We start from the raw sequence: 27,597 nt of genomic DNA, 5'->3' as shown, positions 1-27,597 counted from the left end.
AGAATTTGATTTTTTCGCCTATTTGAAATTTTTGGATCATTAGGTCCACTTACATCCTCAACATGTTTCTAGTATGCACATCCACCACATTTAAAGCATGTTAGGATCAGTTAGAAGTCCCTTTCCTACAAAATTTCACCAAGCTTATTATTAGGGGTTGTACTAGTGGAATTTCCCAAACATGGATAACAAAACCTTGGAGTTCATTTTTAATGCGTGAAATAATTTTCAATTTTTTTTGCATACATGAACTCTAAAAGTTTCATTTTTTTATGCCTTATATCTTTTTTGTTTACGACAAATATGGGAGAGTGAAAACTCAAGTTTGGATTTGAAAACAAATTTGTGCATCCAAGATGGAAATACACAAATGCTGAGAGAGATACTTCCAAAAAGTATCTGTGATTTTTAAGGATAGGCAAAAAGTGGGTTGTTTGGCTCTGGTAAATATCCAACCACTTGATTATTTGATTTTTTCCACTCCTTGAAATTTTTGGGTCATTAGTTCCACTTACATCCTCAACATGTTTCTGGTATGCATATCCACCACATTTAAAGCATGTTAGGATCAGTTAGAAGTCCCTTTCCTACAAAATTTCACCAAGCTTATTATTAGGGGTTGTACTAGTGGAATTTCCCAAACATGGATAACAAAACCTTGGAGTTCATTTTTAATGCGTGAAATAATTTTCAATTTTTTTTTGCATACATGAACTCTAAAATTTTCATTTTTTTATGCCTTATATCTTTTTTACGTTTACGACAAAAATGGGAGAGTGAAAACTCAAGTTTGGATTTGAAAACAAATTTGAGTATCCAAGATGGAAATACACAAATGTTGAGAGAGATACTTCCAAAAAGTATCTGTGATTTTTAAGGATAGGCAAAAAGTGGGTTGTTTGGCTCTGGTAAATATCCAACCACTTGATTATTTGATTTTTTCCACTCCTTGAAATTTTTGGGTCATTAGTTCCACTTGCTTCCTCAACATGTTTCTGGCATGCATATCCAGCACATTTAAAGCATGTTTGGATCTGTTAGAAGTCCCTTTCCTATAAAATTCCACCAACCTCATTATTAGGGGTTGTACTAGTGGAATTTCCCAAACATGGATATCAAAACCTTGGAGTTCATTTTTAGTGCCTGTAATAATTTTCAATTTTTTTTTGCATACTTGAACTGTAAAATTTTCATTGTGTTATGCCTTATATCTTTTTTTTACAAGAAAAATGGGAGAGTGAAAACTCAAGTCTGGATCTGAAAACAAATTTGAGCATCCAAGAATAAAATGCAAAAATGCTGAGAGAGATAGTTCCAAAAAGTATCTGTAATTTTTAAGGAAAGGCAAAAAGTGGGTTGTTTGGCTTTGGTAAATATCCAACCACTTGAGAATTTGATTTGTTCCACGCCTTGAAATTTTTGGATCATTAGGTCCAATTGCATCCTCAACATCTTTCTGGCATGCATATCCACCACATTTAAAGCATATTAGGATCAGTTAGAAGTCTCTTTCCTATAAAATTTCACCAAACTTATCATTAGGGGTTGTATGAGTGCAATTTCCCAAACATGGATAACAAAACCTTGGAGTTCATTTTTAGTGCGTGAAATAAATTTCAAATTTTTTTTGCATACTTGAACTCTCAAATTTAATTTTTGTTAATCCTTATATCTTTTTTGATTACGAGAAAAATGGGCGAGTGAAAACTCAAGTTTGGATTTAAAAACAAATTTGAGTATCCAAGATGCAAATGCACAAATGCTGAGAGAGATAGTTTCAAAAAGTATATGTGATTTTTAAGGATAGGCTAAAAGTGGGTTGTTTGGCTCTGGTAAATATTCAACCACTTGAGAATTTGATTTTTTCCAATCCTTGAAATATTTGGATCAATAGGTCCACTTGCATCCTCCTCATGTTTCGGGATGCATATCCGCCACATTTAAAGCATGTTAGGATCTGTTAGAAGTCCATTTCCTATAAAATTCCACCAAGATCATTATTTGGGGATGTACTAGTGGAATTTCCCAAACATGGATAGCAAAACCCTTGAGTTCATTTTTAGTGCGTGAAATAATTTTCAATTTTTTTTTTGCAAACATGAACTCTAAAATTTTTATTTTGCGATGCCTGATATCTTTTTTGTTTACGAGAAAAATGGGAGAGTGAAAACTCAAGTTTGGATCTGAAAACAAATTTTAGCATCAAAGATGAAAATGCACAAATGCTGAGAGAGATAGTTCCAAAAAGTATCTATGATTTTTAAGGATAGGCAAAAAGATGGTTATTGCCTCCTGTAAATATCCATCCACTTGAAAAGTTGGTTTTTTCCACTCCTTGAAATTTTTGGATCATTAGGTCCAATTGCATCCGCAACATGTTTCTGGCATGCATATCCACCACATTTAAAGCATGTTAGGATCAGTTAGAAGTCCCTTTCCTATAAAATTCCACCAAGCTTACAATTAGGGGTTGTACAAGTGGAATTTCCAAAAGATGGATAACAAAACCTTGGAGTTCATTTTTAGTGCGTGAAATATTTTTCAAATTTTTTTTGCATACATGAACTCTAAAATTTTAATTCTGTTATGCCTTATATCTTTTTGTTTACGAGAAAAATGGGAGAGTGAAAACTCCAGTTTGGATCTAAAAACAAATTTGAGCATCCAAGATGGAAATGCACAAATACTGAGAGAGAAAGTTCCAAAAATGTATCTGTGATTTTTAAGGATAGGCAAAAAGTGGGTTGTTTGGCTCCGGTTAATATCCAACCACTTGAGAATTTGCTTTTTTCCACTCCTTGAAATTTTTGGATCATTAGGTCCACTTGCATCCACAACATGTTTCTGGCATGCATATCCATCACATTTAAAGCATGTTAGGTTCAGTTAGAAGAACCTTTCCGATAAAATTCCACCATGCTTATTATTAGGGGTTGTACTAGTGGAATTTCCCAAACATGGATAACAAAACCTTGGAGTTCATTTTTAGTTCCTGAAATAATTTTCAAATTTTTTTTGCATACATGAACTCTAAAATTTTCATTTTTTTATGCCTTATATCTTTTTTGTTTACGAGAAAAATGGGAGAGTGAAAACTCAAGTTTGGATCTGAAAACAAATTTGAGCATCCAAGATGGAAATGCAGAAAGTCCGAGAGAGATAGTTCCGAAAAGTATCAGTGGTTTTTAATGATAGGCAAAAAGTGGGTTGTTTGGCTCCGGTAAATATCCAATCGCTTGAGAATTTGCTTTTTTCCACTCCTTGAAATTTTTGGAACATTAGGTCCCCTTGCATCCTCAACATGTTTCTGGCATGCATATCCACCACATTTAAAGCATGTTAGGATCATTTAGAAGAACCTTTCCGATAAAATTCCACCATGCTTATTATTAGGGGTTGTACTAGTGGAATTTCCAAAACATGAATAACAAAACCTTGGAGTTCATTTTTAGTGCCTGAAATAATTTTCAAATTTTTTTTGCATAATTTTCATTTTGTAATGCCTAATATCTTTTTTCTTTACGAGAAAAATGGGAGAGTGAAAACTCAAGTTTGGATCTTAAAACAAATTTGAGCATCCAAGATAAAAATGTAGAAATGCTGGGAGAGATAGTTCCGAAAAGTATCAGTGATTTTTAATGATAGGCAAAAAGTGGGTTGTTTGGCTCCGGTAAATATCCATCTACTTGAAAATTTGTTTTTTCCACTCTTCGAACTTTTTGGATCATTAGGTCCACTTGCATCCTCAACCTATTTCTGGCATGCATATCTACCATATTTAAAGCATGTTAGGATGAGTTAGAATTCCCTTTCCGATAAAATTCCACCAAGCTTATTATTAGGGGTAGTACTAGTGGAATTTCCCAAACATGGATAACAAAACCTTGAAGTTCATTTTTAATGCGTGAAATAATTTTCAAATTTTTTTTTGCATACAAGAACTCTAAAATTTTTATTTTGTTATGCCTTATATCTTTTTTGTTTACGACAAAAATGGGAGGGTAAAAACTCAATTTTGGATCTGAATAAAAATTTGAGCATCAAAGATGGTAATACACAAATGCACAAAGAGATAGTTCCTAAAAGTATCTGTGATTTTTAAGGATAGGCAAAAAGTGGGTTGTTTGGCTCTGGTAAATATCCAACCACTTGAGAATTTTATTTTTTCCACTCCTTGAAACCTTTGGATCGTTAGGTCCACTTGCATCCTCAACATGTTTCTGGCATGCATATCCACCACATTTCAAGCATGGAAGGATCAGTTAAAAGTCCCTTTCTTATAAAATTCCACCAAGCTTATTATTAGGGGTTGTCCTAGTGGAATCTCCCAAACATGGATAAAAAATCCTTGGAGTTCCTTTTTAGTGTGTGAAATAATTTTCAAATTTTTTGTTGCATACATGAACTCTAAAATTTTCATTTTGTTATGCCTTATATCTCTTTTGTTTTCGAGAAAAATGCGAGAGTGAAAACTCAAGTTTCAATTTGAAAACAAATTTTATCATCCAAGATGGAAATGAACAAATGCTGAGAGAGACAGTTCCAAAAAGTCTCTGTGATTTTTAAGGATAGGCAAAAAGTGGGTTGTTTGGCACTGGTTAATATCCAACCACTTGAGAATTTGATTTTTTCCACTCCTTGAGGTTTTTGAATCATTAGGTCCACTTGCATCCTCAACATGTTTCTGGCATATATATCGACCACATTAAAAGCATGTTAGGATGAGTTAGAAGTCTCTTTCCCATAAAATTCCACCAAGCTTAATATTAGGGGTTGTACTAGTGGAATTTCCCAAATATGGATAACAAAACCTTGGAGTTTATTTTTAGTGCGTGTAATAATTTTTAATTTTTTTTTGCATATATAAACTTTGAAATTTTCATTTTGTTATGCCTTTTATCTTTTTTGTTTACGAGAAAAATGGGAGAGTGAAAACTCAAGTTTGGATCTGAAAACAAATTTAAGCATCCATGATAGAAATGCAAAAATGCTGAGAGTTATAGTCCCAAAAAGTATTTGTGATTTTTAACGATTGACGAAAAGATGGTTGTTCGGCTCTGGTAAATATCGAACCACTTGAGAATTTGATTTTTTCCACTCCTTGAAATTTTTGGTTCATTAGGTCCACTTGCATCCTCAACATGTTTATGGTATGCATATCCAACACATTTAAAGCATGTTAGGATCTGTTAACAGTCCCTTTCCTATAAAATTCCACCAAGCTTATTGGGTTGTACTAGTGGAATTTTCCAAACATGGATAACAAAACCTTGGAGTTCATTTTTAGAGCGTGAAATAATTTTCAAATTTTTTTTTGCAAAGATGAACTATAAAATTTTCAATTTGTTTTGCCTTATATCTGGAGAGTGAAAACTCAAGTATGGATCTGAAAACAAATTTGAGCATCCAAGATGGAAAGGCACAAATGCTGAGAGAGAAAGTTTCAAAAAGTATCTGTGATTTTTAAGGATAGGCAAAAAGTGGGTTGTTTGGCTATGGTAAATATCCAACCATTTGAGAATTTTTTTTTTTTCTAGTCCTTGAAAATTTTGGATCATTAGGTCCACTTGAATCCTCAACATGTTTCTGGCATGCATAACAACCACATTTAAAGCATGTTAGGATCAGTTAGAAGTCCCTTTCCTATAAAATTCCACCAAGCCTATTATTAGGGGTTGTACTAGTGGCATTTCCAAAAATGGATAACAAAATGTTGGAGTTTGTTTATAGTGCGTGAAATAATTTTTGTTTTTTTTAATACATGAACTCTAAAATTTTCATTTTGTTATGCCTTATATCTTTTTTGTTTACAAGAAAAATGAAAGATTAAAAACCCAAATTTGGATCTGAAAACAAATATGAGCATCCAAGATGGAAATGCACCAATGCTGAGAGAGATAGATCCAAAAAGTATTTGTGATTTTTAAGGATAGGCAAAAAGTGGGTTCTTTGGTTCCAGTAAATATCCAACCACTTGAGAATTTGATTTTTTCCACACCATGAAATTTTTGCATCATTTGGTCCACTTGCAACCTCAACATGTTTCTGGCATGCATATCCACCACATTTAACGCATGTTAGGATCAGTTAGAAGTCCCTTTCCTATAAAATTCAACCAAGCTTATTATTGGGGGTTGTACTAGTGGAATTTCCCAAACATGGAGACCAAAACCTTGGAGTTAGTGCGTGAAATAATTTTCTATTTTTTTGTGCATGCATGAACTCTTAAATTTTCAACCTGTTATGCCTTATATCTTTTTTGTTTACGAGAAAAATGGGTGACTAAAAACTCAAGTGTGGATCTGAAAACAAATTTGAGCATCCAAGATGGAAATGCACAAATGCTGAGAGAGATAGCTCCAAAAAGTATCTGTGATTTTATAGGATAGGTAAAAAGTGGGTTGTTTTTCTCTGGTAAATATCGAACCTCTTGAGAATTTGATTTTTTTAACTCAAAATTTTAGGATCATTAGGTCCACTTGCATCCTCAACATGTTTCTGGCATGTATATCCACCACATTTAATGCATGTTAGCATCAGTTAGAAGTCCCTTTCCTATAAAATTCCACCAAGCTTATTATTAGGGGTTGTACTAGTGGAATTTCCCAAACATGGATAACAAATCCTTGGAGTTCATTTTTAGTGTGTGAAATAATTTTCAAATTTTTTTTGCATACATGAACTCTGAAATTTTCATTTTGTTATGTCATATATCGTTTTTGTTTACAAGAAAAATGGGAGACTGAGAACTCAAGTTTGGATCTAAAAACAAATTGGAGCATCAGAGATGGAAATGCACAAATGCTGAGAGAGATAGTTTCAAAAGCCTCTGTGATTTTAAAGGAAAAGCAACAGGTGCGTTGTTTGGCTCTGGTAAATATCTAACCTCTTGAGAATTTGGTTTTATCCACTCCTTGAAATTTTAGGATCATTAGGTCCACTTGCATCCTCAACATGTTTCTGGCATGCATATCCACCACATTTAAAGCATGTTAGGATTAGTTAGATGTCCCTTTCCTATAAAATTCCACCAAGCCTAATATTAGGGGATGTACTAGTAAAATTTCCCAAACATGGATAACAAATCCTCGGAGTTCATTTTTAGTGCGTGAAATAATTTTCAAATTTTTTCTGCTTACATGAAGTCTTAAATTTTCATTTTGTTATGCCTTATATCCTTTTTGTTTACGAGAAAAATGGGAGTCTGAAAACTCAAGTTTGGATCTGAGAGAAAATTGGAGCATCCAAGATGGAAATGCACATATGCTGAGAGAGGTAGTTCCAAAAGGCTCTGTGATTTTTAACGATAGGCAAAAAGTGGGTTGTTTTGCTCTTGTAAATATCCAACCACTTGAGAATTTGATTTTTTCCACTCCTTGAAATTTTTGAATCATTCGGTCCACTTGCCTCCTCAACATGTTTCTGGCATGCATATCCCCCACATTTAAAGCATGCTAGGATTAGTTAGAGGTCCCTTTCCTATAAAATTCCACCAAGCTTATTATTAAGGGTTGTACTAGTGGAATTTCCCAAACATGGAAACCAAAACCTTGGAGTTCATTTTTAGTGCGTGAAATAATTTTCTAATTTTTTTTGCATGCATGAACTCTTAAATTTTCATTTTGTTATGCCTTATATCTTTTTTGTTTACGAGAAAAATGGGTGACTGAAAACTCAAGTGTGGATCTGAAAACAAATTTGAGCATCAAGATGGAAATGCACAAATGCTGAGAGAGATAGCTCCAAAAAGTATCTGTGATGTATTAGGATAGACAAAAAGTGGGTTGTTTGGCTCTGGTAATTATCCAACCTCTTGAGAATTTGATTTTTTTAACTCCTTGAAATTTTAGGATCATTAGGTCCACTTGCATCCTCAACATGTTTCTGGCATGTATATCCACCACATTTAAAGCATGTTAGGATTAGTTAGAAGTCCCTTTCCTATAAAATTCCACCAAGCTTATTTGTACTAGTGGAATTTCCCAAACATGGATAACAAATCCTTGGAGTTCATTTTTAGTTCGTGAAATAATTTTCAAATTTTTTTTGCAAACATGAACTCTGAAATTTTCATTTTGTTATGTCTTATATCTTTTTTGTTTACGAGAAAAATGGGAGTCTGAAAACTCAAGTTTGGATCTAAAAACAAATTGGGGCATCCAAGATGGAAATGGACAAATACAGAGAGAGATAGTTCCAGAAGTCTCTGTGATTTTTAACGATAGGCAAAAAGAGTGTTGTTTGGCTTTTGTACATATCCAACCACTGGAGAATTTGATTTTTACCACTCCTTGAAATTTTTGAATCATTAGGTCAGCTTGCATCCTCAACTTGTTTCTGGCATGCATATCCACCACATTTAAAGCATGTTAGGATCAGTTAGAGGTCCCTTTCCTATAAAATTCTACCAAGTTATTATTAGGGGTTGTACTAGTGGAATTTCACAAACATGCACACCAAAACCTTGGAGTTCATTTTTAGAGCGTGAAATAATTTTCTAATTTTTTTTGCATACATGAACTCTTAAATTTTCATTTTGTTAAGTCGTATATCTTTTTTGTTTACGAAAAAAATGGGAGACTGGAAACACAAGTTTGGATCTGAAAAAAAATTTGAGAATCCTTGATGGAAATGCACAAATGCTGAGAGAGATAGACCCGAAAAGTATGTGTGATTTTTTAGGATAGGCAAAAAGTGGGTTGTTTGGCTCTTGTAAATATCCAACCACTTGAGAATTAGATTTTTTCCACTCCTTGAAATTTTTGGATCATTAGGTCCAGTTGCATCCTCAACATGTTTCTGACATGTATATCCACCACATTTAAAGCATGTTAGGATCGGATAGAATTCTCTCTCCTTTAAAATTCCACCAAGCTTATTATTAGGGGTTGTACTAGTGGAATTTCCCAAACATGATAACAAAACCTTGGAGTTCATTTTTAGTGCGTGAAATAATTTTCAATTTTTTTTTGCATCCATGAACTCTGAGATTTTCATTTTGTTACGCCATATATCATTTCTGTTTACGAGAAAAGTGGGAGACTGAAAACTCAAGTTTGGATCAGAAAATAAATTTTAGCATCCTAGATGGAAATGCACAAATGCTGAGAGAGAGTGTTCCAAAAAATATCTGTGATTTTGAAGGACAGACAAAAAGTGGGTTGTTTGGCTCTGATAAATATCCAACCACTTTAGAATTTTATTTTTTCCACTCCTTGAAATTTTTGGATCATTTGGTCCACTTGAATCCTCAACATGTTTCTGGCTTGCATATCCACCACATTTAAAGCATGTTAGGATCGGTTAGAAGTCCCTTTCCTATAAAATAGCACCAAGCTTATTATTAGGGGTTGTACTAGTGGAATTTCCCAAACATGGATAACAAAACTTTGGAGTTCATTTTTAGTATGTGAAATAATTTTCAAATTTTTTTTGCATACATGAACTCTAAAATTTTCATTTTGTTATGCCTATATCTTTTTTGTTTACATGAAAAATGGGAGAGTGAAAACTCAATTGTGGATCTGAAAACAAATTTCTGCATCCAAGATGGAAATGCACAAATGCTGAGAGAGATAGTTCCAAAAAGTATCGTAATTTTTTATGATAGGGAAAAAGTGGGTTGTTTGGCTCTAGTAAATATCCAACCTCCAGAGAATTTGATTTTTTTAACTCCTTGAAATTTTAGGATAATTAGGTCCACTTGCATCCTCAACATGTTTCTGGCAAGCATATCCACCACGTTTTAAGCATTTAAGGATCTGTTAGAAGGCCCTTTCCTATAAAATTCCACCAAGCTTATTATTAGGGGTTGTATTTGGGGAATTTCCCAAACCTGGATAACAAATCCTTGGAGTTCATTTTTAGTGCGTGAAATATTTTTCAAATTGTTTTTGCATACATGAACTCTGAAATTTTCATTTTGTTATGCCTTATATCTTTTTTGTTTACGAGAAAAATGGGAGACTGAAAACTCAAGTTTGGATCTAAAAAAAAAATGGAGCATCCAAGATGGAAATGCACAAATTCTGAGAGAGATAGTTCCAAAAGTCTTTGCGATTTTTAACGATAGGCAAAATGCGGGTTGTTTGGCTCTTGTAAATATCCAAGCACTTGAGAATTTGATATTTTCCACTACTTGAAATTTTTGAATCACTAGGTCCACTTGCAGCCTCAACATGTTTCTGGCATGCATATCCACCACATTTAAAGCATGTTAGGATCAATTAGAGGTCCCTTTCCTATAAAATTCCACCAAGCTTATTATTAGGGGTTGTACTAGTGGAATTTCCCTAACAAGGACACCAAAACCTTGGAGTTCATTTTTAGTGTGTGAAATAATTTTCTAATTTTTTTACATACATGAACTCTAAAATTTTCATTTTGTTATGCCTATATCTTTTTTGTTTACATGAAAAATGGGAGAGTGAAAACTCAAGTGTGGATCTGAAAACAAATTTGAGCATCCAAGATGGAAATGCTCAAATGCTGAGAGAGATAGTTCCAAAAAGTATAGGTGATTTTTTAGGATCGGCAAAAAGTGGGTTGCTTGGCTCTTGTAAATATCCAACCACTTGATTATTTGATTTTTTCCACTCCTTGAAATTTTTGGGTCATTAGGAGCACTTGCATCCTCAACATGTTTCTGGCATGCATATCCAGCACATTAAAACGCATGTTAGGATCTGTTAGAAGTCCCTTTCCTTTAAAATTCCACCAAGCTCATTATTAGGGGTTGTACTAGTGGAATTTCCCAAACATGGATAACAAAACCTTGGAGTTCATTTTTAGTGCCTGTAATAATTTTCAATTTTTTTTTGCATACTTGAACTCTAAAATTTTCATTGTGTTATGCCTTATATCTTTTTTTTACGAGAAAAATGGGAGAGTGAAAACTCCAGATTGGATCTGAAAACAAATTTGAGCATCCAAGAATGAAATGCAAAAATGCTGAGAGAGATAGTTCCAAAAAGTATCTGTGATTTTTAAGGAAAGGCAAAAAGTGGGTTGTTTGGCTCTGGTAAATATCCAACCACTTGTGAATTTTATTTGTTCCACGCCTTGAAATTTTTGGATCATTAGGTCCAATTGCATCCTCAGCATCTTTCTGGCATGCATATCCACCACATTTAAAGCATGTTAGGATCAGTTAGAAGTCTCTTTCCTATAAAATTCCACCAAACTTATTATTAGGGGTTGTATGAGTGCAATTTCCCAAACATGAATAACAAAACCTTGGAGTTCATTTTTAGTGCGTGAAATAATTTTCAATTTTTTTTTTGCATACTTGAACTCTAAAATTTTTATTTTGTTAATCCTTATATCTTTTTTGATTACGAGAAAAATGGGAGAGTGAAAACTCAAGTTTGGATTTGAAAAAAAATTTGAGTATCAGAGATGCAAACGCACAAATGCTGAGAGAGATAGTTCCAAAAAGTATCTGTGATTTTTAAGGATCGGCAAAAAGTGGGTTGTTTGGCTCTGGTAAATATCCAACCACTTGAGATTTTAATTATTTCCACTCCTTGAAATTTTTGGGTCATTAGGTCCACTTGCATCCTCAACATGTTTCTGGCATGCATATCCACCACATTTAAAGCATGTTAGGATCTTTTAGAAGTCCCTTTCCTAAAAAATTCCACCAAGCTCATTATTAGGGGTTGTACTAGTGGAATTTCCCAAACATGGATAACAAAACCTTGGAGTTCATTTTTAGTACGTGTAATAATTTTCAATTTTTTTTTGCATACATGAACTCTAAAATTTTCATTGTGTTATGCCTTATATCTTTTTTGTTTACGAGAAAAATGGGAGAGTGAAAACTCAAGTTTGGATCTGAAAACAAATTTGAGCATCCAAGAATGAAATGCAAAAATGCTGAGAGAGATAGTTCCAAAAAGTATCTGTGATTTTTAAGGAAAGGCAAAAAGTGGGTTGTTTGGCTCTGGTAAATATGCAACCACTTGAGAATTTGATTTGTTCCATGCCTTGAAATTTTTGGATCATTAGGTCCAATTGCATCCTTAACATGTTTCTGGCATGCATATCCACCACATTTAAAGCATGTCAGGATCAGTTAGAAGTCTCTTTCCTATAAAATTCCACCAAACTTATTATTATGGGTTGTATGAGTGCAATTTTCCAAACATGGATAGCAAAAAGTTGGAGTTCATTTTTAGTGCGAGAAATAATTTTCAATTTTTTTTTGCATACATGAACTCTAAAATTTTCATTTTGTTAATCCTTATATTTTTTTTTATTACGAGAAAAATGGGAGAGTGAAAACTCAAGTTTGGATTTGAAAACAAATTTGAGCATCCAAGATGGAAATGCACAAATGCTAAGAGAGATAGTTCCAAAAAGTACCTGTGATTTTTAAGGATAGGAATAAAGTGGGTTGTTTGGTTCTGGTAAATATCCAACCATTTGAGAATTTGATTTTTTCCACTCCTTGAAATTTTTGGATCATTAGGTCAACTTGCATCTTCAACATGTTTCTGGCATGCATATCCACCACATTTAAAGCATGTTAGGATCAGTTAGAAGTCCCTTTCCTATAAAATTCCACCAAGCTTATTATTAGAGGTTGTACTAGTGGATTTTCCTTAACATGGATAACAAAACCATGGAGTTTATTTTTAGTGCGTGAAATAATTTTCAAATTTTTTTTGCATACATGAAGTCTAAAATTTTCATTTTGTTATGCCTGTATCTTTTTTGTTTACAACAAAAATGGGAGAGTGAAAACTCAAGTTTGAATCTGAAAACAAATTTGAGCATCCAAGACGGAAATGCAGAAATTCTGAGAGAGATAGTTTCGAAAAGTATCAGTGGTTTTTAATGATAGGCAAAAAGTGGGTTGTTTGGCTCTGGTAAATATCCAATCGCTTGAGAATTTTCTTTTTTCCACTCCTTGAAATTTTTGGATCGTTAGGTCCACTTGCATCCTCAACATGTTTCTGCCGTGTATATCCACCACATTTAAAGCACGGAAGGATCAGTTAAAAGTCCCTTTCATATAAAATTCCACCAAGATTATTATTAGGGGTTGTACTAGTGGAATCTCCCAAACATGGATAAAAAATCTTTGGAGTTCCTTTTTAGTGCGTGAAATAATCTTCAAATTTTTTGTTGCATACATGAATTCTAAAATTTTCATTTTATTATGCCTTATATCTCTTTTTTTTTCAAGAAAAATGCGAGATTGAAAACACAAGTTTCGATTTGAAAACAAATTTGATCATCCAAGATGGAAATGAATAAATGCTGAGAGAGACAGTTCCAAAAAGTCTCTGTGATTTTTAAGGATAGGCAAAAAGTGGGTTGTTTGGCTCTGATTAATATCCAACCACTTGAGAATTTGATTTTTTCCACTCCTTGAAGTTTTTGGATCATTACGTCCACTTGCATCCTCAACATGTTTCTGGCATATATATCGACCACATTTAAAGCATGTTAGGATCAGTTAGAAGTCCCTTTCCTATAAAATTCCACCAAGCTAAATATTTGGAGTTGCACTAGTGGAATTTCCCAAATATGGATAACAAAAAGTTGGAGTTCATTTTTAGTGTGTGTAATAATTTTCAATTTTTTTTTTGCATACATAAATTCTGAAATTTTCATTTTGGTACGCCTTTTATATTTTTTGTTTACGAGAAAAATGGGAGAGTGAAAACTCAAGTTTGGATCTGAAAACAAATTTGAGCATCCATGATAGAAATGTAAAAATGCTGAGAGAGATAGTCCCAAAAAGTATTTGTGATTTTTAACGATTGGCGAAAGGAGGGTTGTTCGGCTCTGGTAAATATCGAAGCACTTGAGAATTTGATTTTTTTCCACTCCTTGAAATTTTTGGTTCATTTGGTCCAACACATTTGAAGGATGTTAGGATAAGTTAACAGTCCCTTTCCTATAAAATTCCACCATGCTTATTATTAGGGGTTGTACTAGTGGAATTTCCCAAACATGGATAACAAAACCTTGGAGTTCATTTTCAGTGCGTGGAATAATTTTCAAATATTTTTTTGCATAGATGAACTCTAAAATTTTCATTTTTTTATGCCTTCTATCTTTTTTTTTTACGAGAAAATCAGGAGAGTGAAAACTCAAGTATGGATCTGAAAACAAATTTGAGCACCCAAGATGGAAATGCACAAATGCTGAGAGAGATAGTTCCAAAAAGTATCTGTGATTTTTTAGGATAGGCAAAAAGTGGGTTGTTTGGCTCTGGTAAATATCCAACCACTTGAGAATTTGTTTTTTTCCAGTCCTTGAAATTTTTGGATCATTAGGTCCACTTGAATCCTCAACATGTTTCTGGCATGCATATCAACCACATTTAAAGCATGTTAGGATCAGTTAGAAGTCCCTTTCCTATAAAATTCCACCAAGCCTGTTATTAGGGGTTGTACTAGTGGAATTTCCAAAACATGGATAACAAAACCTTGGAGTTTGTTTATAGTGCGTGAAATAATTTTTAATTTTTTTTAATACATGAACTCTAAAATTTTCATTTTGTTATGCCTTATATCTTTTTTGTTTACGAGAAAAATGGAAGATTGGAAACTCAAATTCGGATCTGAAAACAAATATGAGCATCCAAGATGGAAATGCACAAATGCTGAGAGAGATAGTTCCAAAAAGTATTTGTGATTTTTAAGGATAGGCAAAAACTGGCTTGTTTGGTGCCAGTAAATATCCAACCACTTGAGAATTTGATTTTTTCCACACCATGAAGTTTTTGTGTCATCTGGTCCACTTGCAACCTCAACATGTTTCTGGCATGCATATCCACCACATTTAATGCATATTAGGATCAGTTAGAAGTCCCTTTCCTATAAAATTCAACCAAGCTTTTTACTAGAGGTTGTACTAGTAGAATTTCCCAAACATGGATAACAAAACCTTGGAGTTCATTTTTTGTGCGTGAAATAATTTTCAATTTTTTTTTGCAAACATGAACTATAAAATTTTCATTTTGTTATGCTTTATATCTTTTTTGTTTACGAGAAAAATGGGAGAGTAAAAACTCAAGTTTGGATCTAAAAACAAATTTGAGCATCCCATATGGAAATGCTCAAATGCTAAGAGAGATAGTCCCAAATAGTATCTGTGATTTTAAGGGTAGGCAAAAAGTGGGTTGTTTGGCCCTGGTAAATATCCAACCACTTGAGAATTTGATATTTTCTACTCCTTGAAATTTTTGGATCATTAGGTCCACTTGCATCTTTCAACATGTTTTTGGCATGCATATCCACCACATTTAAAGCTTGTCAGGATCAGTTAGAAGTCCATTTCCTATAAAATTCCACCAAGCTTATTATTAGGGGTTGTACTAGTGCAATTTCCTAAACCTGGATAACAAAACCCATGAGTTCATTTTTAATGCGTGAAATAATTTTCAATTTTTTTTTGCATACATGAACTCTATAATTTTCATTTTGTTATGCCTTATATCTATTTTGTTTATGAGAAAAATGGGTGAGTGAAAAGTCAAGTTTGGATCTGAAAACAACTTTGAGCATCTAAGATGGAAATGCACAAAAGCTGTGAGAGAGAGTCCCAAAAAGTATCTGTGATTTTTAAGGATAGGCAAAAAGTGGGTTGTTTTGCTCTGGTAAATATCCAACCACTCAAGAATTTGATATTTTCGACTACTTGAAATTTTTGGATCATTAGGTCGACTTGCATCCTCAACATATTTCTTGCATGCTTATCCACCACATTTAAAGCTTGTTAGGATCAGTTAGAAGTCCCTTTCCAATAAAATTCCACCAAGCTTATTATTTGGGGTGATACTAGTGGAATTTCCCAAACCTGGATCACAAAAACTAGGAGTTCATTTTTAGTGCGTGAAATAATTTCCAATTTCTTTTTGCATACATGAACTCTAAAATTTTCATTTTGTTATGCCTTATATCTTTTTTGTTTACGAGAAAAATGGGAGAGTGAAAACTCAAGTTTGGATCTGAAAACAAATTTGAGCATCTAAGATGGAAATGCACAAATGCTGAGAGAGATAGTCCCAAAAAGTATTTGTGATTTTTAAGTATAGGCAAAAAGTGGGTTGTTTGGCTTTGGGAAATATCCAACCACTTGAGAATTTGATTTTTTCCAGTCCTTGAAGTTTTTGGATCATTAGGTCCACTTGCATCCTCAACATGTTTCTGGCATGCATTTCCACCACATTTAAAGCATGCTAGGATGAGTTAGAAGTCCCATTCCAATAAAATTTCTCCAAGCTTATTATTAGGGGTTGTACTAGTGAAAGTTCCCAAACATGGATAAAAAATCCTTGGAGTTCAATTTTAGAGCATGAAATAATTTTCAATTTTTTTTTGCAAACATGAACTCAAAAATTTTCATTTAGTTATGCCTTATATCTTTTTTGTTTACGAGAAAAATTGGAGAGTGAAAACTCAAGTTTGGATCTGAAAGCAAATTTGAGCATCTAAGAAGGAAATGCACAAATGCTGAGAGAGATAGTTCCAAAAAGTCTCTATGATTTTTACGGTTAGGCATAAAATGGTTTGTTTCGCTCTGGTAAATATCTAACCACTTGAGAATTTGATTTTTTCCAGCCTTGAAATTTTTGGATCATTAGGTACACTTGCATCCTCAACATGTTTCTGGCATGCATTTCCACCACATTTAAAGCATGTTATGATCAGTTAGAAGTCCCTTTCCAATAAAATTTCTCCAAGCTTATTATTAGGGGTTGTACTAGTGGAATTTCCCAAACATGGATAACAAATCCTTGGAGTTCAATTTTAGTGGGTGAAATAATTTGCAAATTTTTTTGGCAAACATGAACTCAATAATTTTCATTTAGTTATGCCTTATATCTTTTTTGTTTACGAGAAAAATGGGAGAGTGAAAACTCAAGTTGGGATTTGAAAGCAAATTTGAGCATCTAAGAAGGAAATGCACAAATGCTGAGAGAGATAGTTCCAAAAAGTCTCTATGATTTTTAAGGATAGGCAAAAAATAATTTTTTTCGCTTTGGTAAATATCTAACCACTAGAGAATTTGATTTTTTCCACTCCTTCAAATTTTTGGATCATTACGTCCACTTGCATCCTCAACATGTTTCTGGCATGCTTATCCACCACATTTAAAGCTTGTTAGCATCAGTTAGAAGTCCCTTTCCTATAAAATTCTACCAAGCTTATTATTAGGGGTTGTACTAGTGGAATTTCCCAAACCTGGAGAACCAAACCGTGGAGTTCATTTTTAGTGCGTGAAATAATTTTCAAATTTTTTTTGCATACATGATCTCTAAAATTTTCATTTTGTTATGCCTTTTATCTTTTTTGTTTATGAGAAAAATAGGAGAGTGAAAACACAAGTTTTGGTCTAAAAAAAAATTTGAGCCTCTATAATGGAAATGCACAAATGCTGAGAGAGATAGTTCCAAAAAGAATCGGAGATTTTTAAGGATAGGCAAAAAGTGGGTTGTTCCGCTCCGGTAAATATCGAACAACTTGAGAATTTTATTTTTTCCACTCCTTGAAATTTTTGGATCATTGGTTCCACTTGCATCCTCAACATGTTTTTGGCATGCATATCCACCACATTTAAAGCATGTTAGGATCAGTTAGAAGTCCCTTTCCTATAAAATTCCACCAAGCTTATTATTATGGGTTGTACTAGTGGAATTTCCTAAACATGGATACAAAACGTTGGAGTTCATTTTTAGTGCGTGAAATAATTTTCAATTTTTTTTGCCATACATGATCTCTGAAATTTTCTTTTTGTTTTGCCTTATATCTTTTTTGTTTACGAGAAAAATGGGAGAGTGGAAAACCAAGTTTGGATCTGAAAACAAATTACAGCATCCAAGATGGAAATGCACAAATGCTGAGAGCGATAGTTCCAAAAAGTAGCTGTGTTTATTAGGGATAGGCAAAAAGTGGGATGTTTGGCTCTGGTAAATATCCAACCACATGTGAATTTGATATTTCCCACTCCATAAAATTTTTTGATCATTAGGTCCACTTGCATCCTCAACTTGTTTCTGGCATGCATATCCACCACATTTAAAACATGTTAGGATGAGTTAGAAGACCCTTTCCTATAAAATTCCAGCAAGCTTATTATTAGAGGTTGTACTAGTGGAATTTCCCAAACAAAGATAACAAAACCTTGTAGTTCATTTTTAGTGCGTGAAATAATTTTCAAATTTTTTTTGCACACATGATCTCTAAAATTTTCATTTTTTATGCCTTATATCATTTTTGTTTACGAGAAAAATGGGAGAGTGAAAAATCAAGTTTAGATCTGAAAACAAATTTGAGCCTCAAATATGGAAATGCACAAATTCTGAGAGAGATAGTTCCAAAAAGTATCGGAGATTTTTAAGGATAGGCAAAAAGTGGGTTGTTTGGCTCTGGTAAATATCCAACCACTTCAGAATTTGATTTTTTCCACTCCTTGAAACTTTTGGATCATTAGGACCAGTTGCATCATCAACATGTTTCTGGCATGGATATCCACCACATTTAAAGCATGTTACGATTAGTTAGAAGTCCCTTTCCTATAAAATTCCACCAAGCATATTTTAGGGGTTGTACTTGTTGAATTTCCCAAACATTGACAACAAAATCTTGGAGTTCATTTTAGTACATGAAATGATTTTCAATTTTTTTTTTTCATACATGAACTCTAAGATTTTCTTTTTATTATGCCTTATATCGTTTTTGTTTACGAGAAAAATGGAAGCCTAAAAACTCAAGATTGGATCTGAAAAAAAATTTGAGCATCCAAGATGGAAATGAACAGATGCTGAGAGAGATAGTTCCAAAAAGTATCTGTGATTTTTAAGATTAAGCAAAAAGTGGTTTGTATCGCTCTCGTAAATATCTAACCACTTGAGAATTTTATTTTTTCCACTCCTTGAAATTTTTTGATCATTAGGTTCACTTGCATCATCAACGTGTTTCTAGCAAGGAATCCCCCACATTTAAAGCATGTTAAGATCAGTTAGAAGTCCTTTCCTCTAAAATTCAACCAAGCATTTTATAGGGGTTGTACTTGTGGAATTTACCAAACATGGATAACAAAACCTTGGAGTTCATTTTTAGAGCGTGAAATAATTTTCAAATTTTTTTTTTTGCGTACCTGAACTCTAAAATTTTCATTTTGTTATGCCTTATATCTTTTTTGTTTTTGAGAAAAATGGGAGAGTGAAAACTCAAGTTTGGATTTGAAAATAAATTTGAGCATCTAAGATGGAAATGCACAAATTCTGAGAGAGATAGTCCCAAAAAGTATATGTGATTTTTAAGGATAGGCAAAAAGTGTGTTGTTTGGCTCTGGTAAATATCCAACCACTTGAGAATTTGATATAATCTACTACTTGAAATTTTTGGATCATTAGGTCCACTTGCATCCTCAACATATTTCTGGCATGTTTATGCACCACATTTAAAGCTTGATAGGATCAGTTAAAAGTCCATTTCCTATAAAATTCCACCAAGCTTATTATTTGCGGTGATACTAGTGGAATTTCCCAAACCTAGATAACAAAACCTTGGAGTTCATTTTTAGTGCGTGAAATAATTTTCAAATTTTTTTTGCATACATGAACTCTTAAATTTTCATTTTGTTATGGCTTTTATCTTTTTTGTTTACGAGAAAAATGGGAGAGTGAATACTCAAGTTTGGCTCTGAAAACAAATTTGAGCACCTAAGATGGAAATGCACAAATGCTGAGCGAGATAGTCCCAAAAAGTATCTGTGATTTTTAAGGATAGGCAAAAAGAGGGTTGTTTGCCTCCTGTAAATATCCATCCACTTGAAAATTTGATTTTTTCCACTCGAAATTTTTGGATCATTAGGTCCACTTGCATCATCAACATTTTTCTGGCATGCATATCCACCACATTTAAAGCATGTTAGGATCAGTTAGAAGTCCCTTCCTATAAAATTCCACCAAGCTTATTATTAGGGACTAGTGGAGTTTCCCAAACCATGATAACAAAACAATGGAGTTCATTTTTAGTATGTGAAATAATTTTCAAATTTTTTTTCCATAAATGAACTCTAAAATTGTCATTTTTTTATGCCTCATATCTTTTTTTGTTTAGGAGAAAAATGGGAGAGTGAAAACTCAAGTTTGGATCTGAAAACAAATTTGAGCATCTAAGATGGAAATGCACAAATGCTGAGAGAGATAGTCCCAAAAAGTATCGGTGATTTTTAAGGATAGGCAAAAAATGGGTTGTTTTGCTCTGGTAAATATCCAACCACTTGAGCATTTGATATTTTCTACTACTTTAAATTTTTGGATCATTAGGTCCACTTGCATCCTCAACATGTTTCTGGCATGCATATCCAACATATTTAAAGCATGTTAGGATCAGTTAGAAGTCCCTTTCCTATAAAATTCCACCAAGCTTATTAGTAGGGGTTGTACTATTGGAATTTCCCAAACAAGGATCACAAAACCTAGGAGTTCATTTTTACTGCATGAAATAATTTAAAATTTTTTTTTGCATACATGAAATCTTAAATTTTCATTTTATTATGCCTTACATCTTTTTTGTTTACGAGAAAAATGGGAGAGTCAAAACTCAAGCTTGGCTTTGAAAACAAATTTGAGCATCCAAGATGGAAATGCACAAATGCTGAGAGAGATAGTTCCAAAAAGTATCTGTGATTTTTAAGGATAGGCAAAAAGTGGTTTGTATCGCTCTCGTAAATATCTAACCACTTGAGAATTTGATTTTTTCCACTCCTTGGAATTTTTGGATCATTAGGTTCACTTGCATCATAAACGTGTTTCTGGCAAGGAATACACCACATTTAAAGCATGTTAGGATCAGTTAGAAGTTTTTTCCTCTAAAATTCCACCAAGCATTTTTTAGGGGTTGTACTTGTGGAATTTCCCAAACATGGATTACAAAACCTTGGAGTTCATTTTTTGAGCGTTAAATAATTTTCAATTTTTTTTTTGCATACATGAACTCTAAAATTTTCATTTTGTTATGCCTTATATCGTTTTTGTTTACGAGAAAAATGGCAGAGTGAAAACTCAAGTTTGGATCTGAAAGTAAATTTGAGCATCTAAGATGGAAATGCACTTATGGTGAGAGAGATATTCCCAAAAAGTATCGATTATTTTTAAGGGTAGGCAAAAAAGTGGGTTGTTTTGCTCTGGTAAATATCCAACCACTTGAGAATTTGATATTTTCTACTACTTGAAATTTTTGTATCATTAGGTCCACTTGCATCGTCAACATGTTTCTGGCATGCTTATCGACCACATTTAAAGCTTGTTAGGATCAGTTAGAAGACCCTTTCCTATAAAATTCCACCAAGCTTATTATTTGGGGTTATACTAGTGGAATTTGCCAAACCTGGGAAACAAAACTTTGGAGTTCATTTTTAGTGCGTGAAATAATTTTCAAATTTTGTTTGCATAGTTGAACTCTAAAATTTTCATTTTGTTATGCCTTTTATCTTTTTTGTTTACGAGAAAAATGGGAGAGTGAAAACTCAAGTTTGGATCTGAAAACAAATTTGAGCATCCAAGATGAAAATACACAAATGCTGAGAGAGATTGTTCCAAAAAGTATCTGTGATTTTTAAGGATACGCAAAAAGTTGGTTGTTATGCTCTGGTAAATATATAACCACTTGAGAATTTGATTTTTTCCACTCCTCGAAATTTTTGGATCATTAGGTCCACTTGCATCCCCATCATGTGTCTAGCATGCATATCCAACATATTTAAAGCATGTTAGGATCAGTTAGAAGACCCTTTCCTATAAAATTCCACCAAGCTTTTTAGTAGGGGTTGAACTAGCGGAATTTCCCAAACATGGATCACAAAACCTAGGATTTCATTTTTAGTGCGTGAAATAATTTTCAAATTTTTTTTGCACACATGAACTCTAAAATTTTCATTTTGTTATGTCTTTTATCTGTTTTGTTTACGAGAAAAATGGGAGAGTGAAAACTCAAGTTTGGATCTCAAAACAAATTTGAGCATCCAAGATGGAAATGCACAAATGCTGAGAGAGATTGTTCCAAAAAGTATCTGTGATTTTTAAGGATACGTAAAAAGTTGGTTGTTATGCTCTGGTAAATATCTAACCACTTGAGAATTTGATTTTTTCCACTCCTTGAAAATTTTGAATCATTAGGTCCACTTGCATCATCAACATGTTTCTAGCATGCATATCCAGAATATTTAAAGCATGTTAGGATCAGTTAGAAGACCCTTTCCTATAAAATTTCACCAAGCTTATTAGTAGGGGTTGTACTAGTGGAATTTCCCAAACATGGATCACAAAACTTAGGAGTTTATTTTTAGGTCGTGAAATAATTTTCAAATTTTTTTTTCACACATGAAATCTAAAATTTTCATTTTATTATGCCTTATATCTTTTTTGTTTACGAAAAAAATGGGAGAGTGAAAACTCAAGCTTGGCTCTGAAAACAAATTTGGGCATCCAAGATGGAAATGCACAAATGCTGAGAGAGATAGTTCCAAAAAGTATCTGTGATTTTTAAGGTTAGGCAATAAGTGGTTTGTATCACTCTGGTAAATATCTAACCACTTGAGAATTTGATTTTTTCGACTCCTTGAAATTTTTGGATCATTAGGTTCACTTGCATCATAAACGTGTTTCTGGCAAGGAATCCACCACATTTAAAGCATGTTAGGATCAGTTAGAAGTCCTTTCCTCTAAAATTCCACCAAGCATTTTTTAGGGATTGTACTGGTGGAATTTCCCAAACATGGATAACAAAACCTTGGAGTTCATTTTTAGAGAGTGAAATAATTTTCAATTTTATTTTTGCATACCTAAACTCTAAAATTTTCATTTTGTTATGCCTTATATCTTTTTTGTTTACGAGAAAAATGGGAGAGTGAAAACTCAAGTTTGGATCTGAAAACAAATTTGAGCATCTAAGATGGAAATGCACAAATGCTGAGAGAGATAGTCCCAAAAAGTATCGTTGATTTTTAAGGATAGGCAAAAAGTGGGTTGTTTTGCTCTGGTAAATATCCAACCACTTGAGAATTTAATATTTTCTACTACTTGAAATTTTTGGATCATCAGGCCCACTTGCATCCTCAACATATTTCTGGCATGTTTATCCACCACATTTAAAGCATGTTAGGATCAGTTAAAAGTCAGATTCCTATAAAATTCCACCAAGCTTATTATTTGCGGTGATACTAGTGGAATTTCCCAAACCTGGATAACAAAACCTTTGAGTTCTTTTTTAGTGCGTGAAATAATTTTCAATTTTTTTTTGCATCCATGAACTCTTAAATTTTCATTTTGTTACGGCTTTTATCTTTTTTGTTTACGAGAAAAATGGGAGAGTGAATACTCAAGTTTGGATCTAAAAATAAATTGGAGCACCTAAGATGGAAATGCACAAATGCTGAGAGAGATAGTCCCAAAAAGTATCTATGATTTTTAAGGATAGGCAAAAAGTGGGTTGTTTGGCTCTGGTAAATATCAAAGCACTTGAGAATTTGATTTTTTCCACTCCTTGAAATTTTTGGATCATTAGGTCCACTTGCATCATCAACATTTTTCTGGCATGCATATCCACCACATTTAAAGCATGTTAGGATCAGTTAGAAGTCCCTTCCTATAAAATTCCACCAAGCTTATTATTAGGGACTAGTGGAATTTTCCAAACCTGGATAACAAAACAATGGAGTTCATTTTTAGTATGTGAAATAATTTTCAAATTTTTTTCCATAAATGAACTCTAAAATTTTCATTTTGTTATGCCTCATATCTTTTTTATTTACGAGAAAAATGGGAGAGTGAAAACTCAAGTTTGGATCTGAAAACAAATTTGAGCATCTAAGATGGAAATGCACAAATGCTGAGAGAGATAGTCCCAAAAAGTATCGGTAATTTTTAAGGATAGGCAAAAAGTCGGTTGTTTTGCTCTGTTAATTATCCAACCACTTGTGAATTTAATATTTTCTACTACTTGAAATTTTTGGATCATCAGGTCCACTTGCATCCTCAACATCTTTGTGGCATGCTTATCCACCACATTTAAAGCTTGTTAGGATCAGTTAGAAGTCCCTTTCCTATAAAATTCCACCAAGCTTATTTTTTGCGGTGATACTAGTGAAATTTCCCAAACCTGGATAACAAAGCCTTGGAATTTATTTTTAGTGCATGAAATAATTTTTAAATTTTTTTGGCATACATGATCTCTAAAATATTCATTTTGTTATGCCTTACATCTTTTTTGTTTACGAGAAAAATGGGAGAGTGAAAAATCATGTTTGGATCTGAAAACAAATTTGAGCATCCAAGATGGAAATGCACAAATGCTGAGAGAGATAGTTTCATAAAGTATCTATGTTTTTCAGGGATAGGCAAAAAGTGGGTTGTTTGGCTTCTGAAAATATTCAACCACATGAGAATTTGATATTTTCCACTCCTTGAAATTTTTGGATCATTACGTCAACTTGCATCCTCAACTTGTTTCTGGCATGCATATCCACCACATTTAAAGCATGTTAGGATCAGTTAGAAGACCTTTTCCTATAAAATTCCAGAAAGCTTATTATTAGAGGTTGTACTAGTGGAATTTCCCAAACATGGATAACAAAACCTTGTAGTTCATTTTTTAGTGCGTGAAATAATTTTCAATTTTTTTTTTGCATACATGATCTCTAAAATTTTCATTTTATTATGCCTTATATCTTTTTTTTTATGAGAAAAATGGGAGAGTGAAAAATCAAGTTTAGATCTGAAAACAAATTTGAGCCTCCAAAATTGAAATACACAAATACTGAGAGAGATAGTTCCAAAAAGTATCGGAGATTTTTAAGGATAGGCAAAAAGTGGGTTGTTTGGCTCTGGTAAATATCCAACCACTTGAGAATTTGATTTTTTCCACTCCTTGAATCTTTTGGATCATTAGGTCCACTTGCATCATCAACATGTTTCTTGCATGCATATCCACCACATTTAAAGCATGTTACGATCTGTTAGAAGTCCCTTTCCTATAAAATTCCACCAAGCTTATTTTAGGGGTTGTACTTGTTGAATTTCCCAAACATTGATAAGAAAACCTTGGAGTTCATTTTAGTGCATGAAATGATTTTCAATTTTTTTTTTTGCATGCATGAACTCAAAAATTTTCATTTTGTTATGCCTTATATGTTTTTTGTTTACGAGAAAAATGGGAGAGTGAAAACTCAAGTTTGGATCTGAAAACAAATTTGAGCATCCAAGATGGAAATGCACAAATGCTGAGAGAGATAGCTCCAAAAAGTATCTATGATTTTTAAGGATATGCAAAAAGTTGGTTGTTATGCTCTGGTAAATATCTAACCACTTGAGAATTTGATTTTTTCTACTCCTTGAAATTTTTGGATCATTAGGTCCACTTGCATCCTCATCATGTTTCTAGCATGCATATCCAACATATTTAAAGCATGTTAGGATCAGTTAGAAGTCCATTTCCTATAAAATTCCACCAAGCTTATTAGTAGGGGTTGTACTAGTGGAATTTCCCAAACATGGATCACAAAATCTAGGAGTTCATTTTTACTCCGTGAAATAATTATAAATTTTTTTTTACATACATGAAATCTTAAATTTTCATTTCATAATGCCTTATTTCTTTTTTGTTTATGAGAAAATTGGGAGAGTGAAAACTCAAGCTTGGCTCTGAAAACAAATTTGAGCATCCAACATGGAAATGCACAAATGCTGAGAGAGATAGTTCCAAAAAGTATCTGTGATTTTTAAGGATAGGCAAAAAGTGATTTGTATCGCTCTGGTAAATATCTAACCACATGAGAATTTGATTTTTTCCACTCCTTGAAATTTTTGGATCATTAGGTTCACTTGCATCATCAACGTGTTTCTGGCAAGGAATCCACCACATTTAAAGCATGTTAGGATCAGTTAGAAGTCCTTTCATCTAAAATTAAACCAAGCATTTTTTAGGGTTTGTACTTGTGGAATTTCCCAAACTTGGACAAAAAAACCTTGGAGTTCATTTTTAGAGCGTGAAATAAATTTCAATTTTTTTTTGCATACATGAACTCTAAAATTTTCATTTTGTTATGCCTTATATCTTTTTTCTTTATGAGAAAAATGGGAGAGTGAAAACTCAAGTTTGGATCTGAAAGCAAATTTGAGCATCTAAGATGGAAATGCACATATGCTGAGAGAGATAGTCCCAAAAAGTAGCTATGATTTTTAAGGATAGGCAAAAAGTGGGTTGTTTGGCATTGGTAAATATCCAACCACTTGAGAATTTGATATTTTCTACTACTTGATATTTTTGGATCATTAGGTCCACTTGCATCCTCAACATGTTTCTGGCATGCGGATCCACCACATTTAAAGCTTGTTAGGATCAGTTAGAAGTCCGATTCCTATAAAATTCCACCAAGCTTATTATTTGCGGTGATACTAGTGGAATTTCCCAAACGTACATAACTAAACCTTGGAGTTCATTTTTAGTGCGTGAAATAATTTTCAATTTTTTTTGCATACATGAACTCCAAAATTTTCATTTTGTGATGGCGTTTTTATTTTTTGCTTACGAGAAAAATGGGAGAGTGAAAACTCAGGTTTGGATCTGAAAACAAATTTGAGCATCCAAGATTGAAATGCACAAATGCTGAGAGAGATAGCCCCAAAAAGTTTCTGTTATTTGTGAGGATAGGCAAAAAGTGGGTTGTTTGGCATAGGTAAATATCCAACCACTTGAGAATTTGATTTTTTCCAGTCCCTCAAATTTTTGGATCATTAGGTCCACTTGCATCCTCAACATGTTTCTGGCATGCATATCCACCACATTTAAAGCATGTTAGGATCAGTTAGAAGTCCTTTCCTCTAAAATTCCACCAAGCTTATTATTTGCGGTGATACTAGTGGAATTTCCCAAACGTCCATAACAAAACCTTGAAGTTCATTTTTAGTGCGTGAAATAATTTTCAATTTTTTTTTGCATACATGATCTCCAAAATTTTCATTTTGTGATGGCGTTTTTCTTTTTTGTTTACGAGAAAAATGGGAGAGTGAAAACTCAGGTTTGGATATGAAAACAAATTTGAGCATCCAAGATTGAAATGCACAAATGCTGAGAGAGATAGCCCCAAAAAGTATCTGTTATTTTTAAGAATAGGCAAAAAGTGGGTTGTTTGGCTCAGGTAAATATCCAACCACTTGAGAATTTGAGTTTTTCCGCTCCTTGAAATTTTTGGTTCATTAGGACCACTTGCATCCTCAACATGTTTCTGGCATGCATATCCACCACATTTAAAGCATGTTAGGATCAGTTAGAAGTCTCTTTCCTATAAAATTCCACCAAGCTTATTATTAGGGGTTGTACAAGTGGAATTTCCCAAATATGGATAACAAAACCTTGGAGTTCATTTTTAGTGCGTGAAATAATTTTCAAATGTTTTCGCATACATCAACTCAAAAATTTTCATTTTGTTATGCCTTATACATTTTTTGTTTACGAGAAAAATGGGAGAATGAAAACACAAGTTTGGATCTGGAAACAAATTTGCACAACCAAGGTGGAAATGCACAAATGCTGAGAGAGATAGTTCAAAAAATTATATCTGATTTTTATG

Source organism: Aristolochia californica, unplaced genomic scaffold (assembly GCF_029961685.1).
Source record: "Aristolochia californica isolate CCGP_79_NKW_82.1479 unplaced genomic scaffold, dmAriCali1.0.hap1 SCAF_16, whole genome shotgun sequence".
NCBI lineage: Eukaryota > Viridiplantae > Streptophyta > Magnoliopsida > Piperales > Aristolochiaceae > Aristolochia > Aristolochia californica.
Note: the sequence above shows the minus strand (reverse complement) of the source record.